This window comes from Nicotiana attenuata, unplaced genomic scaffold (genome assembly GCF_001879085.1).
Source record: "Nicotiana attenuata strain UT unplaced genomic scaffold, NIATTr2, whole genome shotgun sequence".
In the NCBI taxonomy this organism is placed as follows: Eukaryota; Viridiplantae; Streptophyta; class Magnoliopsida; order Solanales; family Solanaceae; genus Nicotiana; species Nicotiana attenuata.
Genome location: NW_017670985.1, coordinates 186,094 through 206,823, shown reverse-complemented (window position 1 = coordinate 206,823; position 20,730 = coordinate 186,094). Strand labels below are relative to the sequence as shown.

General features: G+C 41.2%; 1 long non-coding RNA gene across 1 annotated transcript; it reads left to right on the top strand.

The window, feature by feature from the left end:
• Positions 1–12,328: 12,328 nt before the first annotated feature.
• LOC109245016 lies at positions 12,329–16,314 on the top strand. Its single transcript, XR_002070771.1, has 3 exons — positions 12,329–12,485; positions 12,611–12,735; positions 16,017–16,314. It is a non-coding gene; the product is annotated as an uncharacterized LOC109245016 (long non-coding RNA).
• Positions 16,315–20,730: the final 4,416 nt, after the last annotated feature.

Genomic DNA, 20,730 nt, shown 5'->3' with positions numbered 1-20,730 from the left:
AAGAGTAGGTAGTCATGATTGGAATTAAATGTGTAAAGTTTTGTCAGTCTATCCATAATGACCCACATTGCATCGAATCTCCTCAAGGTCAGTGGAAGTCCAACTATAAAATTCATTGTGATACACTCCCACTTCAACCCTAGAATATCAAGCCTCTGAAGTAAACTGCCCGGTCTCTGATGCTCGTACTTAACCTGCTGACAGTTCAAAATCAGAGCCACATACTATACAGTATCTTTCTTCATCCTTCTTCACCAGTAGTGCTGCTTCAAATCATAGTACGTCTTTGCGGCATCCGGATGAATGGAATACCACAAACTATGGGCCTCCTCAAGAATCAACTCCCGCAACTACATTGAGCACACAAATCCGGCCCGGAAGTCTCAACACCCCATCATCACCAATAGTCACCTACTTGGCATCACCAAGCCGCACCGTGTCCTTAAGGAAAATGAAGTGGGGATCATCATACTAACGTACCTTGTTGCGCTCAATCAAGGAAGATCGTGAAACCACGTAAGCAAGAACCCGGCTAGGCTTTGAAACATCCAACCTCACGAACCTATTGGCCAAAGCCTGAACACCCAAAGCTAACAGTCTCTCCCCCACTGGAAAAAAATGCGAGACTCCCCATGCTCTCAGCTTTCCTACTCAAAGCGTCGACCACCACATTGAACTTCCCGGGATGATAAAGAATGGTGATATCATAGTTCTTTAGTAGCTCTAACCACCTCTATTGCCTCAAGTTCAGATCCTTTTGCTTGAATAAGTGTTGAAAACTCGTGATCCATGAACACCTCACTTGACACGCCGTAGAGATAGTGCCTCCAGATCTTGAACACGTGAACTATATCTGCTAAATCCAAATCATGCACTGGGTAGTTCTTCTTGTGGGGCTTCAAATGACGCAAAACATACACAATCACTCTACCCTCCTGCATCAACACACATCCATTGCCAATCCGTGAAGCATCGCAATAAAAAATATATGAACCCGATGCTAAAGGCAAAACAAGAACTGGAGATGTAGTCAAGGCAGTATTTAGCTTTTGAAAGCTCTCCTCACACTCGTCGGACCACCTGAATAGGTCACCCTTTTGGGTCAATCCAGTCAGTAGGGATGCTATAAATGAAAACCCTTCCACGATACGGCAATAATACCTAGCCAACCCAAGGAAACTATGGATCCCAGTAGCGGTAGAAGGTCGGGGCCAACTGAACTGCCTCAATATTTTTTGGATCTACCTGAATCCCCTTACTGGACACCACGTGGCCGAAGAATGCCACTGAATCAAGCCAAGACTCGCACTTGGAGATTTAGCATATAGCTATTTACCGAGAAAACGGTAACTACAATTAAATTTGTTAAATGGGATTCTAAAAATACGTGATCTATTTCCGAGCTAGTTTGTTAAAGCAGATGATGCTAGTATTATGAAATTTAGCGATAGGGTTGTAGATAAACGAGATAACGGGCGAACCAAAGGGCCTGCTACCCGGGCGTAAGCTCGGTCAGATGGGACTTCGTGGTCGACCTCGGGGTCGAGCTTGGGTCATTGGGGGTATTCGGGCATAATCTAACAGCTAGAAATATAATCAAACGGAGCTATTTATAACCGAAATTGAGTTTGTACGATGCAGAACTATTTATAAAATGAAGAACACGTTCAAAGGCAAAGGATATCGAGGTATCCTCAGTATCAGTGATAACCAATGAGCTTTTGTAAGAAAAGAGAGAGAGAGAGAGAGAGAGAGAGAGAGAGAGATATTATTTCACTTTGTAGAATTATGGGAGCAACAACGGGGGTGAGTCCCCTTTATATAGGAGATGAGACTTAGTAACGAATACATATATATATCTAATGCACGAAATATGGAGATGTGATGGCTTGACTCGATATCCCATCAGAGGCTAGGGATGACTTGACTTGAGATAATTGTTAATTGATATTCCATCAGCGGAATTAAGAACAACAGTAAAATGCAATGAGTCACTAAACAGGTGAAAGTTCCCTTTTTATTTGAAGTCTCCGGATTCATAATCCATCAATTAACAATTATCTCAAGTCGGGAGAGCAGACAACAAAATCAATAAATCTCAAGGCAAGCAATACAAGCATGCGCAACTCATGCCGAGGTCGTACGACCCAATCCAACAATATTTAAAATGTGCAATGCCGAGGGTCAAGCGGCCCGAACCATAAATGCATCTATTACCCCGCTCGCAAATCACACATGCGACGCGGTCAAATTTAACTAACAATCACCCTGCTCGCAAATCATGCATTCGACGCAGGTACACATAGAAATACATGCTCAAACAGCAAATTAAGAATTTATCGGGGAATATTTATCCAAATAAAAGCCAATCCTCTTTTAATGATTTAAGAAAATGGAGTTCAATCATCTTAGAAATTCATTTACCAGTTCGATAAGATTTAAGAAATTCAACTGTCAATAAGTTCACAGATATTCCAAGTATAGCATGCTTTTTGGGTCCTAGACTACCCGAACTTACACATATTAGTAGCTACGCACGGACTCTCTTCCGTGCGTACGTAGCCCCCACAAATAGGAGCACATAACCAATTATTTCACCTATGGGGACAATTCCCTCTTACAAGGTTAGAAAGGAGACTCACCTCGCTCCGGAGATCCATAACCGGCATTCCACGCCCTTCCGAAGACTTGAATTGATGCTAGATACTCCAAAACTAGCCAATGATTATGCAAATTCATTAATTTATGATGAACTACTCATGTTAATCCAATTTATAACAATTCCTAACCCCGATCAGAAAGTTGACAAAATGCCCTTGGGCCCACATGCCCGGATTTCAAAAATTTTCGAAGAATAAGTTTACCCATAGCCTCACGAACTCAAATATATAATTTACCCTCAATTTCCATACACAAAAATCGTGGTCAAATTCCAAGAATATCAATTTTCTAGGTTTTCCCTCAAACCCCAAGTTTCTACCAATTTTCATGCTCAAATCCGAAGCAAAACCATGTATTTAGCGTCTAATGAGTGGGAACAACTTACCTTGACATAGATGGAGAAAATCTCTCTTCCAAAAGCTCCGAAATCGCCCAGCCCAAAGTGAAAATGGGAGGAAATGAGCCTGAACTCGATTTTTAGAGATAGATCACTGCCTCCAGTCCTTTCGCATCTGCGCTTCTCCTTCCGCAGGTGCGGTCCCGCATCTGCAGCAAAATGACCGCATCTGCGGTCCCAGCCTAGCCGCCAGATTCCGCATCTGCGCTTCTCCTTCCGCATGTGCGGTCCCACTTCTACGGCTACATGACCGCATCTGCGGTCCCTTCACTTCCAGTACAAAACCGCATCTGCGGCTCTTTTGGCCGCTTCTGCGGCTCCGCACCTGCGGCCCTAGTCTCGCAGGTGCGGTTATACCAACAACCAGCACCTTCAGCCTTTCCAAAAAAATCCAATTCGATCCGTTAACCACCCAGAATCAACCCGAGGCCCCCGGAACCCCAACCAGTCCCAAAACACATTACAGACTTGCTCGAGGCCTCAAATCATATCACACAACGCTAAAACCACGAATCGACCTCCAATCCAAGCTTTATGAACTTTAGAATTTCAAACTTCTACTTTCGAAGTTTAAACCTATCAAATCCCGTCCGATTGACTTTAAATTTTGCGCACAAGTCATATTCGACATTACGGGTCTACTCTAACTTTCAGAATCGGGTTCCGACCCTGATATAAAAAAGTCCACCCCCGGTCAAACCTCTCAAAAACCTTCAAATTTCTATCCTTAGCCAAATGGCTCCAAAATGCTCCACGGACATCCGAATTCACTTCCGATCGCGCTCCCAACACCAGAATCACCATCCGGAGCTACTCCTAGACTCAAATTCCCAAACGAATGTCGATAACACAGAAATGCACTTCAACCCAAACTTATGAAATTTCTTCCAAAATGCTTACTTCCAAAATAGGAGCCAAAACGCTCCCGGGTCATCCAAAACCCGATCGGGGCATACGCCCAAGTCCGAAATCATCATACGAACCAACTGGAGCCTTCGAATCCCGATTTCGAGGTCGTTTACTCAAAAATCCAATGCTAGTTGATTCTTTCAACTTAAAGCTTCCGAAATGAAAATCCTCCTTCTGAATCAATCCCGAACTTCCCGAAATTTTATTCCGACCACACGTGCAAGTCGTAATACCTGAAATGGAGCTGCTCATGGCCTCAAACTGCTGAACGACGTGCTAGGGCTCAAAACGACTGGTCGGGTCATTACATCCTCTCCCACTTAAACATAAGTTCGTCCTCGAACGTGCTAGGAACTGTTTTGGGGTTGTCAAAAATCACTGTTTAACACCTCGAGCACCTACCCGTGCTCCCACAACTCAGCTGGGCACCCTAGCTCGGTCAATCTGAAGATATCCTTTTTCACTGAAGCAAATAAGCCTTAGAGCCCAATTCCATCATCCGGAATTCTCTGCCAGGCCTGTTCCAACATACGCTCGCCGTATCAATAACTACACGCAACACCAAAACACAACTGCATATCTTAGCTGAATTCACACCTTGCACTGCTTTATTCACCTGACCACAATGGCATTCTCTGATCGAATAAATCGAAATTCCACGAATCTGATGCTCCCATTGCACCTCATGACCTACATAGGTCTTGCTTTAACTCTTACAATATTGCCACGACGGAAGAGATGTGTAGAAATTCTTAACCAACTGCCGAATCAACAAATAATTGGGTCTATACTCCTGTCAAGAACCATCACCTCATCTTGAACCAAATAATGGTCTTAGCTCCTCAACATACTCATATAATCAGATGGCACTGATCCTAAATCTAATGATCTCGTCTCACCCAGTACGAACCGCTCAGGCAATAAGCCACCCCGGACACGATCAAAAGTCTCATATGATGCCACAACGTGCTAATGGGCTACCAATTCAAATGCGATACAAAAGGAAAATGAACTCTGAAAAGGAAATCCAATTACCCCGCTCGCGAATCATACATGCGACGCGGTCCTCATATTTAAACAGACACCCCGCTAGCGAATCATACATGCGACACGAGCACACAACTAATATAAGTTTTTCTCAGAAAAAGAAGAAACAAAACACATAGGAACAGATACGGGAACTGTACTCAACATCACATTGTTGCGGTGCGTAACCCGATCTAATCAACATACCCATGGCGGCGTGCCACCCGATCCACACATAAAATTCACATCAAGAGATATACATCGAGCTAAGTTACTCATTACAACAAAATACCGAATATCGGTCACAAGCGCGCTAAGTGCATAATACCGTCCCTGGAGAGACATATAGAGCTATAAGCTACAAAACCCAAGCATAACCGAGGTGCGATATACGATCTGAATCTCAAGAGCCATTTCGCTCATATAACCTCATCTCTACGCGGAACCTCAACACATAAGCAATTCACCAAGCCGTCTCACAACTCTCACGGCGCAATATATCATTACATGAAATAACTGACGATGAAATAACACCCTGACTGCTCTTCCATAAGGAGCGCATTACTGAAATGAACACATCTTGCCTGATATAGAGCCCATATTCACATTTAAATCCCTCCACAGACCTCGAGCTGGTTCTGATCGTACCGAACTAGGCTAATAACCTTTCAAAGGTCCATAAATACTCCCCTTGCTCCTCACAACGCATAAGGACAACCATCATAACCGGAGTAATCCTCCACAGTCCACAACCCAATAAACCGTGTGCCTTCCAGGCATCAATTCTTAATTTAACGACATCACTACAATTTCATACTTGATTTAACTCTTCAATCGATCAAGTGGCTACATGCCACACTAATACAACCTTTCCGTGGGCACGGTCCCACAACCTTCCGTAGCAGTTAACAGATCTGTACATCCAACTCACCGGCCGCGCTAATGCTAAAAAAAAGAAGCGATCAAGAATCCTCAACCAGGATGCAAGGCCTTTTTCACAAACACCGATTTTAGGTGACGCTGAAGACAATACCAACTCACTCTAAACATCGAAGCTACTTTCCTGCTCATCCGAACTCGTGACATTCTCGTCAACACCAAACTATAACCTTGTCCTCACTTCAAATTCCATACCACTCACTGCACCCAACACGCCAATATACGATAGAGCACGATTTTCATCATAACTCCGGAACCACTAGTAGTTTAACACTTCATCCCATAAAAACTTTTCACTTAACTCACTTCAGGAGAACCATTGCGACACACAGGTGAATTCTCACAACCGTAGAATACGCCAAATCTCTAAGTAGCGGTCTTAAGCCACCATAGCCCTTCCGGGACCCGCCTATACATGAAAGGCCATAACAGTAGAATTCCTCTTGAATAACATCAATTACGGCGGCCGACAAGCCTCACATGAACCGCCACAAATCACTTGCATAACTTGATCACGCTGAAGGAACCGATCACCGCCACTAATATGCCAATTCAACTATGGCTAATCAATCTATCTTCTTCCAATTTATCCTCGATTGCCTTAGAAATAATAATAACTCCATTCAACACATAGCATACTCCATCCGCACTAATCTCGAGTGACCTTGACTCACGAAACCATGTTGTCTCAAATCCCACGAACCATTTCATACCTCCCAATTGCTACCCTGCAGGTCAAAACATCATAGGACCTTCTGGGCACCTCCTCATAAGCTGCTACAAGGCTTGATTATTAACTGTATCTATAGGCTCGAAGCCATTAGGCACCACACTTTACCCCTTTGAATCCACTAGGACCGTTGTTGAGAGCCACCCGCTCTGACTTGGCCCTGAATATAATCAACTCCATAACTCTTCTAGCACGTGAATACCCTCTCGACGAAGCACCCGGCAGAATCACTTCCCTTGAAACCCACATCTATACAAGGCATAAATCTTGAATCCTTCCCCAAGTCTGAACATGGGCCAATAAGGCCAACCATAGCACACCTTTAACAATTCCTTTGCTCAAATCACCGCTTATGTCCTTTCCGTAGCTGAAATGACCCATCAATATGCTAATAACCAGAAACCTCGCAAGTAGTTAACCATGCAACCCTAATCATAGGCGGTGGGACTCTCCCACTTAGCTTGAAGCCATTATTACATGACTCTGGGCTTCACCAGGATCCTTGATCTCTTATTGACATAACCTTGCGCAATCGACCGCCAAAATTCTCGGAATCTTTCTGTAAAACCCCTTTTTATACTCTGAATCATCAACCACATTCGCACGACCGATCTCCTTGTGGTATAACCAATAGAATTTCCGCAGAAGCTTCGCCAACCATGCAACTGCCGATCCGCTCACTGGAGATAACCCACCTGTAGGATTTGCGTGCCGACGTCTTCCAATGCTGCTACACGGGGGTGTAATCCCCACGACATAATGACCCATCCTAAGTCCAAGCTCACTCTCTAGCTGCACAAGTCCATTCACCCCTCGTGGACATCAATTAAGTGCGCGGCAACATCCTTCCAATTCAAAGTTAGGTTGTATCCTTCTTCATTTCAAGTAGCTCCTTTCCGTTATATCAAATCTCCTGCCGCATAATAGCCCATACTTCAAATTAGATCCGTAGACCCCAATCATCAATCACTAAAATTCCCAAGTCGTTCCAAACTCTCCTTAAGGTGCATAGTCATCCTAATACAAAGCCCATATGCAACTCTGCCACTCTCCCACTTTGGCGGAACTCACCCCTCTAATCGACTACTCGACCTTTGCTTCTTATACCTGGCCTTCTAGAAATTAACTACGCCTGNCCATATGTCCCTTCTCGTCTGTTGCCGCTCAGTTGTTGCCTTAATTAGAATCTATCTTCGGGCATTTGAACCCACAATTGCTGCTAACCCTAAACCCTTGCGAAGGTCATCTTTCTCAAACAGTCAAAATTAGAAACACTGATTCAATCCTAAACCACCGCACCCTGCGATATCTGACAGCCGCATCTCCAATACTATTTCACGATATCTTGCCCCAAAGGCGAATTGTAGAAGACCATAACACTGGCGAACTTAGTACGTTCAATTAGGACAACGACACCTCATCGTAGAAGAAAACTCCACGACGCTCACAAATACCAAGTCTCGTTACTCCACCAGCCCACATCTGACAATTCTTAGTCTGATCGCCTTTCCCTCGTCGGGGATAAATTACCGAATTCTCTAGATTATGCACTGAGTAAACCTCCCTTCAAGTCATTCACTGCCCGACACGTAGGCAAACATCCTACCATCATATCAATACTGCGGAACAATAGTTTATAGTATCGTGGCAACTTGTGCCTAGCCTCAGAGCTCTCGGAAGTACCGCTACTGAGCTGAAACGACAGAATATCCTTCCACAAGGCGACGATAATAGCTCAGACAACTATGCAGGGAAAAACACCCCGCACTGCATCGGTAGTACCATTACAATTCTTCAATTCTCGATTTATAAGAAAAGCGGTTCACGTCGCACAAGATTGAATAGGAAGGAATTAAAGGCATAAGCCTCCATGGATCAAATCGCACGATGAGGAATCAAGAAGGGAAGTACTCCTAACAGTCTTGCAGCCTCCCGAGGATAAGTACAGACGTCTCCGTACCGATCCGCGAGACTCTACTAGACTTGCTCATGACTCGTGAGACCTTAGGAACCTAGTGCTCTGATACCATGTTGTCACGACCCAAATTCCACTAAAGGCCGTGATGGCGCCGGACACCACTGTCAGGCAAGCCAACCCAAAATACTTAATTAAATCCAAATTTTAATACTCTTGAAAACTAAGACTTCTCTTCAAATCTACCAATTTAAAAGATAATCGTCTCAAATCAAATTAAATAATAAGCAGTTGATACAAAAATACTTTACAACCATCCCAGAACCCGGTGTCACAAGTGCATGAGCAATTTCTAAGAAAACTCGAGTAAAGTACAACAGCTGTCCGGGGTACAATTGGACATAAAACAAATAGAATTCCGAGAGAGACTATACTAGCTGCGGATCGCCTCGAGGAAATACAGCTCACCTAGTCTCCGTGTCAACCATGCTGCTACACCCACTAGGCCACTAGAGGTGCATGTGCCTGTGCAACAAAATTACACAAAAGTATAGTATGAGTACAAAAACAACGTGTACTTAGTAAGTATCCCGCCTAATCTCGAAGAAGTAGAGACGAGATGGAAACTTCGACACTTACTAGAGGTCCAGTAATAATATTATTAATGTGATAACTCACGGGTTTATTAAGAACAACAGTAAAATGCAATGAGTCACTAAACAAGTGAAAGTTCCCTTTTTATTTGAAGTCTCCGGATTCATAACCCATCAATTAACAATTATCTCAAGTCGGGAGAGCAGACAACAAAATCAATAAATCTCAAGGCAAGCAATACAAGCATGCACAACTCATGCCGAGGTCGTACGACCCGATCCAACAATATTTAAAATGTGCATTGCCGAGGGTCGAGCGGCCCGAACCATAGATGCATCTATTACCCCGCTCGCGAATCACACATGCGACGCGGTCAAATTTAACTAACAATCACCCTGCTCGCGAATCATGCATGCGACGCAGGTACACATAGAAATACATGCTCAAACAGTAAATTAAGAATTTATTGGGGAACATTTATCCAAATAAAAGCCAATCCTCTTTTAATGATTTAAGAAAATGGAGTTTAATCCTCTTAGAAATTCATTTACCAGTTGGATAAGATTTAAGAAATTCAACTGTCAATAAGTTCACAGATATTCCAAGTATAGCATGCTTTTTGGGTCCTAGACTACCCGGACTTACACATATTAGTAGCTACGCACGAACTCTCGTCACCTCGTGCGTACGTAGCCCCCACAAATAGGAGCACATAACCAATTATTTCACCTATGGGGACAATTTCCTCTTACAAGGTTATAAAGGAGACTCACCTCGCTCTGGAGTTCCATAACCGGCATTCCACGCCCTTCCGAAGACTTGAATCTATGCTAGATACTCAGAAACTAGCCAATGATTATGCAAATTCATTAATTTACGATAAACTACTCATATTAATCTAATTTATAACAATTCCTAACCCCGATCGGAAAGTTGACAAAAACATCCTCGGACCCACGTGCCCGGATTTCCAAAATTTTCGAAGAATAAGTTTACCCATAGCCTCACGAACTCAAATATATAATTTACCCTCAATTTCATACATAAAAATCATGGACAAATTCCAAGAATATTAATTTTCTAGGTTTTCCCTCAAACCCCAAGTTTCTACCAATTTTCATGCTCAAATCCGCAGCAAAACCATGTATTTAGCGTCTAATGAGCGGGAACAACTTACCTTGACATAGATGGAGAAAATCTCTCTTCCAAAAGCTCCAAAATCACCCAGCCTGAAGTGAAAATGGGAGGAAATGAGCCTAAACTCGATTTTTAAAGATAGCTCACTGCCTCCAGTCCTTTCGCATCTGCGCTTCTCCTTCCGCAGGTGCGGTCCCGCATCGGCAAAATGACCGCATCTGCGGTCCCAGCCTAGCCGCCAGATTCCGCATCTGCGCTTCTCCTTCCGCAGGTGCGGTCCTGCTTCTGCGGCTACATGACCGCATCTGCGGTCCCTTCACTTCCAGTCCAACTTCAGCCTTTCCAAAAAATCCAATTCGATCCGTTAACCACCCGGAATCCACCCGAGGCCCCCGGAACCCCAACCAATCATACCAACCAGTCCCAAAACACATTACGGACTTGCTTGAGGCCTCAAATAATAGCACACAATGCTAAAACCAGGAATCGACCTCCAATCCAAGCTTTATGAACTTTAGAATTTCAAACTTCTACTTTCGATGTTTAAACCTATCAAATCACGTCCGATTGACTTCAAATTTTGTGCACAAGTCATATTCGACATTATAGACCTACTCCAACTTTCGGAATCAGGTTCCGACTCTGATATCAAAAAGTCCACCCCCGGTCAAACCTCTCAAAAACCTTCAAATTTCTATCCTTAGCCAAATGGCTCCAAAATGCTCCACGGACATCCGAATTCACTTCCGATCGTGCTCCCATCACCAGAATCACCATCCGGAGCTACTCCCAGACTCGGATTCCCAAACAGACGTCGATAACACAGAAATGTACTTCAACCCAAACTTATGAAATTTCTTCCAAAATGCTTACTTCCAAAATAGGCGCCAAAACGCTTCCGGGTCATCCAAAACCCGATACGGGCATACGTCCAAGTCAGAAATCATCATACGAACCTACTGGAGCCTTCGATCCCAATTCCGAGGTCGTTTACTCAAAAATCCAATCCTAGTTGATTCATTCAACTTAAAGCTTCCGAAATGAAAATCCTCCTTCTGAATCAATCCCGAACTTTCCAAAATTTATTTCCGACCACGCGTACAAGTCGTAATACCTGAAATGGAGCTGCTCATGGCTTCAAACTGCTGAACGGCGCGCTAGGGCTCAAAACGACCGGTCGGGTCGTTACAAAAACTTGATTTTTATAGTGAGTGGTTGATGTATAAGGATGTTGTTATAAAGATGTCTGACCGTATAAGTTTCAATTATAATTAAAAAAATGGAATTATATCCCACAATTATGTGCTTGACTAATTATTTCAAAATTAAACAACTATAATCTTGTACTAACTATATTCTACAATAAATTATTTATATTACTGAATCAAAGAATTAAGAATTTAATATGATTCGTATACATAAAGAGGATATTGTCTTTCTTATGACTATTATCCGATATTTTATAAACTTAAATAACTTTAATATATTATGTTTTATTTCAAAAATTTGAGAATTTAATATTTCTTGATAAATGAGTGTATAAAAAATTAATTAGTATATAATAATTCATATCAAACAAAGTAGTACTTGTGATTTTCCAATATAATTTAAATAAATATGTAATTATACTGTAACTTTGTGCTTGTAATTATTTACATTGCTCACTAATTATATTCAATCTGAATAATTATAATTTTTTATAAATCTAATTAAACACTAATACGAATCTAATATAATAAAAATAGGAGTATATAACAAACTACTAACAATATCATATAGGATGAAAGAAACTTTAAAGAAAATTTAATTTAGAATATCTTTATTTTATGCAAATAGTTTATTTTTCAGTGTTACTTAACATAAATTATATATTTATTCTTTTAGTAGTAGTGTTTTTACTTATAATTGTTAGCACTTATATTTCTTTGCATCTACTGAATTAAGATGTAGTATTAACTAAGAAATAAAAGAAAGCAAAATTATGTTATATAAATGACAAAGGACAATTGTAATTGGCCAAAGCAAATCACCAAAACCTAAACTACGTTCTAAACTCTTCAGCCGCCAATCCTACCCCTACGTCCCCTTCCCCACTTTTCCAATTCTTTCTTCAACTATGGATAAACTAAAAAATGCAAGAACTACAGAGAAGAAGAGTGAGAGAGAACCCCATAGAGGTAAGCTCGTATCTCTATATTTTACGGTTTGTGAATTTTCTCATACCTACTTGACATGAATTTTTTGGGTTTAGTTTTGCGAATTATTCAGCAATTTAATATTCTGCCTTATTTTTGATATATAGTGAGTGAAAGTTTGAAGATTTTGAAGAGGTAATTTTGGGAGGAGCCATAGTTCGTGAACTGTAACAGCAAAGCAACATTACAAAATTGGGATCAAGATCCTTTAAGAAGTTTATGAAGTCTACAGGTTTTCTTTTTATTTTTTTGTTGCTTTGTACTTTTCTCTTTTATTATATGTTAAAAATTCTTGTAAAAGAATTATCAAGAAATATTTCTTGTCTTATTGATATTCAATTTATATTTTTACTAATCGAACTTGCATCTTTGTATTGAAGTTTAAACTCAATTGTACCTGTTAAGTATTTAGTGAACTCATACAACTGTCAAATGTTGCCTTTCCGGCTAAAGTACCTCTTTTGGCCAAAAAGAATTAATCCATATCAGTTGAAATTTTAGTCTAGTGCCAGACAATATGATCCGCCTCCAATTACAAAGTGATTTGTAATTTAGAAAGCACCAATGAGACTCAGTTAAGATTAAGTTGCAGTACTGATGTTCTTAATCTGTCACGACCCAAACCCCGGTCGTGATGGCGCCCAACACACTGCTAGGCAAGCCCCACCATTTACACAACCTTAACCAAATAACCTAGATGGATAAATAAATATTCACAAGTAAAAATAACAATTTAAATGCGGAATCTCTGAAATAATTTCTAACATCCGAAAAACCCCAAAATAAAATACTAAATAGCCCACAAATCTGGTGTCACGAACATGAGCCTCTAATACAAAATATTCACCTAATCACAAGTCTGTCTAGGAAAGAAAATACGAATAAAAGGATAAAGATAGATGGGAGAGATCAAGGCTGCGAACGCCATGCAGCTACCTCGATACTCCCGAATACTGCTGCTCAGCTAAACAAATCCTCACTCACCCTGTGGTGTACCTGGATCTGCACACAAGGTGCAGGGAGTATTGTGAGTACTTCCAACCCGGAAAGTAATAAATATAAATAAAGTTTGAGGATAAGAAATCCTAAATAACACAAGGTAAAGCTATAAATACAATAACCATCTAAGACAATTATAATAATGCCACAACAGATGAAGAATAAATGACAACTAAATATGCAATGCAACACATAAACCGGTACCTCCAGTACCCCGCTGCGGACGTGCAGCCCGCTCCATTTATTTAACGTCGACGGCGCTCACTGGGGGTGTGCAGACTCCGGGAGGGGCCCCTTACGGCCCAAGCGCAATAATAAGCCGTATCGTGGCATCAAACAGGCCCTCGGCCTCATATCAATATAAATATCATACCACTGCGGCGTGCAGTCCGATCCCATACTCAGTCCAAAATCACATAAGCCTTTCGGCACAATACTATAAAAATATTCAACCCAAACTTCATTTAAAAATATTACTTTAGTTTCTATTTTTATAAAAATGGCTGAGTTTACAAAAAAAAACAGTGTTAAATACCAGGACTGAGTTCAATATCTAGAAATATGGTAATAAACCAGTAAAAATAATCCCTGAAGGATTCAAGTAGTTGGCACGAAGCCCAATTATGACAATTAATCCATTTTTACAAGGATATCACAAAACTACAATCAATTAGGTAATAATTTTATTAAGCGGGACGGACCAAGTCACAATCCCCGACGGTGCTCTACCCCACGCCCGTTATCCGGCGTGCAAGTCACCTCACATAGCACTACATTGTGCAAATTCGGGGTTTCAAACCCTCAACACAGCATTTACATTTATTACTAACCTCAAGCTGGCCAAAGTCCTAGCTTGCTATGCCCTTGCCTTTCGAATTAACCTCCTCGTGTGTCGAATCTGACCAAAACCACAACGAATATGTCACAATAGGCTAAGGGAACATAACCCAATCGAAAAGACTCGAAAAATATCGATAATCACGAAATTTGCAAAACCCGAGCCCAGGGCCCACTTCTCGAAAAATCAGAAAATTAACATCACCGGATTCCTCATCTCGCCACGAGTCTATACATACCAAAATCTCTCAAATCGGACCACAAATGGCCCCTCAAATCTCAAATTTAGAATTTCAAACTCAAGCCCTAATTTCTTACAATTTGGCTATATTCTCATGAATTTCAAGGATGATCCTACAATAAAATCATGTTTTTAACTCATAAAACTTACCTTCAATCGATCCCAGTTGAAACTCTCTTCAATCCCCGTCCAAAAGCTCTCAACAATGCCCAAAAATGGTGGAAAAACGGGTTGGGTTCGCGGATGAAATGTTTTAAAATATTCTGCCCAGGTCTGACCCCTCCTTCTTCGCGAACGCGAGGGCTATCCCGCATTCGCAATGCTCAAATTTTCCATCTGCCAAAAATGCCCTTCGCGAATGCGGCCCACACCACCCGAACGCGAAGCTTTATTCCTCATACATACGCGAACGCGACACGCATGATGCGGACGCGAAGACCAACAGCCCTGAACCTCAATTCCTTATACGCGAACACGATTGGGCTGGTGCGAACGCGAAGCACAATCCTCCGGCCTTCCGCGAACGCGGACCCTCGAACGCGAACGCGTAGAGCAAATTACCTGCCTCCCAATTTCCCTCTTCGCGAACGCGTGACTCCTTACGCGAACGCGAAGAGTAAATTCTCTGCAACACCTGAAATGAGAAATCTGCAGCTTTTTAACTTAGAAAATGGTCCGGTTGACCTCCCGAAACTCACCTGAGGCCTCCGGGACCTCCACCAAAAGCACCAACACATCCTATAACATCATTCAAACTTGTTCCAATCATAAAAACACCTCAAACAACACTAAAACCATCATTTCTCATCGAATTCAAGCCTAAGTTCTTCAAAAACTTCCGAAATACGCATTCGATCAAAAACCCAACCAAATCACCTCCGAATGACCTGAAATTTTGCACACACATCCCAAATCACCTAACGAAGCTACTGCAACTCTCGGAATTCCATTCTGACCCTCGGATCAAAATCTCACCTATCAACCGGAATTCGCCAAAATACTAACTTCGCCAATTCAAGCCTAATTCTACACCGGACCTCCAAAATTACTTCCAATCACACTCCTAAGTCACAAATCATCCCCCAAGCTAACTGAATCATCGGAATTCATATCCGAGCCCTCTAACACATAAGTCAACGTCCGGTTGACTTTTCCAAAACAAACCTTCCTTAAAGAGACTAAGTGCCTCATTTCCTACCAAAACCAACCCAAATCAACTCTAACACCCCAAATACCGATGATGAAACATGAAGAAGCATAAAATGGGGGAAACGGGGCGGTAACTCACGTGACGACGGGTCGTGTCGTCACATCTTTGCAAGCAATATGTAATTTGCTTCATTAATTAATTTTTGAAGCAATATAGTGACTACCTCTTTGCATATGTGATCGGTTATTTTTTGCTTTCGGGTGTTAAAATACTTTATCATTAACAGGCAGATTTGTGAGTTAGAGCAGCAATGACAAATTAAGACTAAAGCTAAAGTGCAGTTAAGGCGGTACTACGTTGGGAAGCGAGGAAGGAGAAGACGGTGCTACTTTATGTCTCAAGCAAGATGGTGTTGTAGAAGAATTACGTATCGTGCATATTTGAAATTTACAATTATAAGTAACTTGAAACTTATTGTGGAGTGTAATTTTTTTAATTCTTAGCTACATTGTAACAATTCTTATGTATATGTTTTGGAATCTAAAATATTTGAAATTTTAGCTGCAGGATGAAAATTCTTGTTACCAATTATTTTGTGGCAAATTCTTTGATTATAGCAATAAAAATTTAGAATTCGAGGCTACAGATATATATAGTTGATAGTTATTTTTTCACTTTCCGTAGAAAATGATTAAACTATAGCTTGAATTCTATATATTTTATGGCAAGAAGAATGAATTCTTAGCTACATACCAAAATTTTTGTGGCAAATACTTCGATTGTAGCTATAAATTTATGAACTCGTAGCTAAATAAAAGAACAATTGCCACGAGACTGAGGTATAAAAATAGCCACAACATATGAATTTTCGTAGCAAACAATTTAATTCTTTTGCCACGATAAAACACCTTGTGGCTACAACATAAAGATTGCTACAAAGTTTATTTGTTGTGGCAAAAGAATAAGAGTTTTTGCTATAAGTATATAATTTGTGGCAAAAAAAGTTCTGTTAATATTGCTACAATACCAAAAAAATTCGTAGCAACAAATATTAGTCCTTAGCCACGAACCATGTAAAGTCTATAGCTAACTTTTAGTTACGCTATTTCTTGCTACGATTGCTACGGAAAAAAATATTGTGGCTAAAGTGTTTAGCCACGGAATTTTTCATATTTAGCTACAATATATTTTGTAGCTGTAAATGCATAGTGTTGTAGTGTGACAACTATATTTGGAACAAGGAGTTCATGGCCGGTGATCTAGTGTTGTTGTTTAACTCAAGGTTGAGGATGTTTCCCGGTCACTGTTCCATTTGAAATTATTAGCGTGATACCTTTCGGTGCAATGGATTTGAAGAACAAGAACCATGAAATATTTCTAATCAATGGTCAATGATGTCGCCCAAACTCACACCACAATTAGGTAGTGAAGCGGTCGAAGCAATAATAAAACCCAACGTGAGTCGGGGTCGATTCCTCAGGGAGTTAGAAATGGGATTAGGTGTATACCTAGTGTAATTGTATAATGTGCCTCAATTTGCACTTCCACATTCTTGTTTGATGTTTCTATTTCTACTTTATACTATTGATTGCAAATAATAAACTAGAAGACAATGTTTTTTATTATGGTTGTTTTCCAAATGGTTATTGCAACAATCAATTGATATATGCTCAAGTCAGGTCTTACTATCTCTAGGTTTGACCCTTTAATTGGGGCTATCAATTTCTTGCCAATTCCTTGTTAGCCAAGTTTTCCTAGACTAGTCTCTCTTTCTCAAGTAGAGACTAAGTCAAAAAGGCATGAATCAATGTTTGCAACCATTAATTCTAGAATTTAAGCATGAACAAGGCATATCACTAACCTAATCACAAATAAGCCCTAAATTAAATACATATTAAGTACCCATACTAGGGTTGGGCTACAACCCTAGCTAAAGATTTAGCTACTCATGAATAATAAAGAAACACAAGAAGAAATGAAGATAGAATACATAATAATTGACTAAAGAAAGAAATCTAATGTTTAGAAGTTAATCTAGTACAAAATTACTCAATACAGTAAAGAAAACGGCTCAGGTGCACTTATCAAAACTAAACTTAACCTAAAAATGACAAAAAGTTCTATTTATACTAAGCTACAAATATATGACAAAAATGCCCCTACGAAGGTTATGCGGCCGCATATTTCTGGTGCGGTTTGCAGAATGAGCTACTGCGACCGCACAATTATCGTGCGGTCCGCATTCTTGGGATCTTGGGCTTGGAACTTCAGGGCTTCTGCGGTCCGCATAAAAATGAGTGCAGCCGCGCTTCTGATTGTGCGGCCGCACAAAAGTGATGCGGTCCGCACTCCTTTACTTTCTAGCTCTCTGATTCTTCAATCTCGCGGTCCGCATAATAATGAATGCCGCCGCACTTGACATCCTGCGGCCGCACAATTTCAGTGTGTCCGCAATCCTTCAGCTGGATCAAAGACCACTCTCTGAAACTCCTGTCTGTGACCGTACTAGAATTGTGCGGTCTGCACTGTTTCCTTGTTTTGGTTCTTGTTCACTTTTGACTCCTTTATGAGTTGATTTTGACTTCTTTGGCTCATTTCCCAATGTTCCTGCAAGCAAGCACATTTCATTAGTTTTTGGGAATACCTTTAAGCATTTTTGAGCTAAAACGCAAGTAAAAGAGAGCAAATAAGCGGTCAGAATCCCTAGTTATCAGTCACCGGGTGAAGCACTACTTGAGAAAAGTTAGAGAGAGTATTTACTTCACTTGAGGATGCTATGACATTGCATCGTGCCACAACGTTAAATAAGGCGCTTCTTGGGAGGCAACCCAAGTTGCTTTCCCTTTTCTCTTTTTTAGTTAGATGTTATTTGCTATTTTTAACTTGATTTGAAGTGTGCTGCAGGGATTAGTATTAGATGAGAAATGGTAGACAAGGTTGTGTCATCAAAACAGGAAATGCGGACCGCGCTTTTTCTTTGTGCGTCTGCCGAAAAAAGAATGCTGCTGCAGAAGCTCTTGTGCGGTCGCAGAAAAAGAATGTCGCACTAGCCTCTCTAACCTTCTAAATTCTCTAAGTATAAATAGAACATAAGGCATCATTTTACATTTTTCCCTCTTTGAAAATTACTGTTGCTCTGAGAAATTGCCTAAGTAACACACACCACCATTTGCCTCACTTGGTTCTTTGCACATTTACACCATCTGGTATGCTTCATTTCATAGTTAATATTATTTTATTTTTAACTTTTGTTTTTTTTTCTTTTTTAACTTCTTTTTAGTCCATCTGTTATTGTATTCCTTCAATGTATCTATGTGGGGTAGTTTTGTACTAGGTAATTGATAAAGCATGCTAGATTGGGGTGGGTTAACTGAATTTCATGTCTATACCATGTTGCTAAGTAGAAATGACCAAAGTTTTTGCATGAGCTGGGTCAAATAGACATGTCCCATATATGTTCTTGATTGTGCGGACCACACTTGGAATTATGCGGTCCACAATCTTCTAATTAGGGCAACTGGGTAGGTGATGTTTTTGCGGCAACACTTCAATTGTACGGACCGCATAATTTTGTGAGAGGCCGGCACTGTATCCGAGGCTTGCCCTCTAAGCTTCTTAAGTACAGGTCGTAGATGAATTTTGCAACCGTAAAACACCTCCGTACTGTCAATCAAAGAGGGTGCATCTGAGCCCCCAACACATCTATGAACAAGTGAGGCCGCACTTGGAATTGTGCGGTCCACACTTATACTTCTGCGGCTATGTTGTCCTCACACACTTATATGAGTCTTCACTGTTCTGTAACATGAGTTTCAAATGAAAATTCTCTCAGTGTATATGCAGACAATTGTATGATCACGAGGCCGAAGTGAATCTACCAAAGAGGGAGGAGAATCTTCATGGGGCAAGGGAAGAGGTGCCTTGCTCCCGAGTGTGCATAAAGTAATCTAAAAGAAATCAACAGCAGGCCGAGGGAAATTATGTATCCTTAACTGAGGAGCACACTAAGGAACAATCCAGGTCACAGAGGTAGTCTGAGCCTATGGATGTGCCTTCCACATCCCACAGCACTTCCCAGGGTTCGGCGAGTAAGACTCATGAGTGTGATGCAGCTGCCCAGGGCTCTGATTTTGATGATGTCCCAGATGATCGGAGAGAGAGAGAAGGTGCACAGGCAAGTTTGGAAAGATCAAAGAAGAAAATTATCTGGGAAGATGGATTTCTTAGTCGGCGAGCATTTTTCGATTTCAGAATGTGGTGGACGGAGAGCTCCTTGACTCCTGAGCGACAGTTCCTCCTCAAAGATCTTGACAAATACAACTCCACAGTTCTGGAGTAGTTTACTAAAAGAAAGGGGTGGATATTTTTTATTGAGAAACTAGTGGATGTAAAGGAGCATCTTGTTCGGGAATTCTATGCCAACACAACGTATATTCTCAAAGGGACAAAGGTCACCAAGGTTCGCAACTTGAAAGTGAAGTTTGATCAACATACTCTTAATGTGTACTTGAGCTTTGATGTTGTGGAGCCGAAAGAGCATTTAGAGAAGTTGGCTCTGAAAGAAGAGGCTAGATCGTGGATTGTAGAGATTCTAGCACTGGGCCCCACTCCTCCTTACATTGATGCCGGGGTACCGATCGTCCAGAACACTTTAAGCTTTGAGGCAAAAGGGTGGATGACCTTCGTGTGCAATAGACTTGATCCGTGCTTCAATGAAAACAAACTGCCCGTTCCGCGAGCTATATTGGTGGCCTCTATTATGGACGGGTACCCGATCGATGTGGTGCCCTAATGTCGGCAAATACCTCCCTTGTGGCATAGTAGGGTAACACCTCTTACCCTTATCCCAGGATTATTACTGAGTATCTGACAGATGCCAAGGTGTTCCAGGCCATTTTATACCAAGGTCAAGCTGACAAGGCCATTTGAGCGGTACAAGCTGTAGGATCCAAGGAACCCGAAGAAGAGTGCTCAGAATTCTACTACTGCTGGCTAGTCTG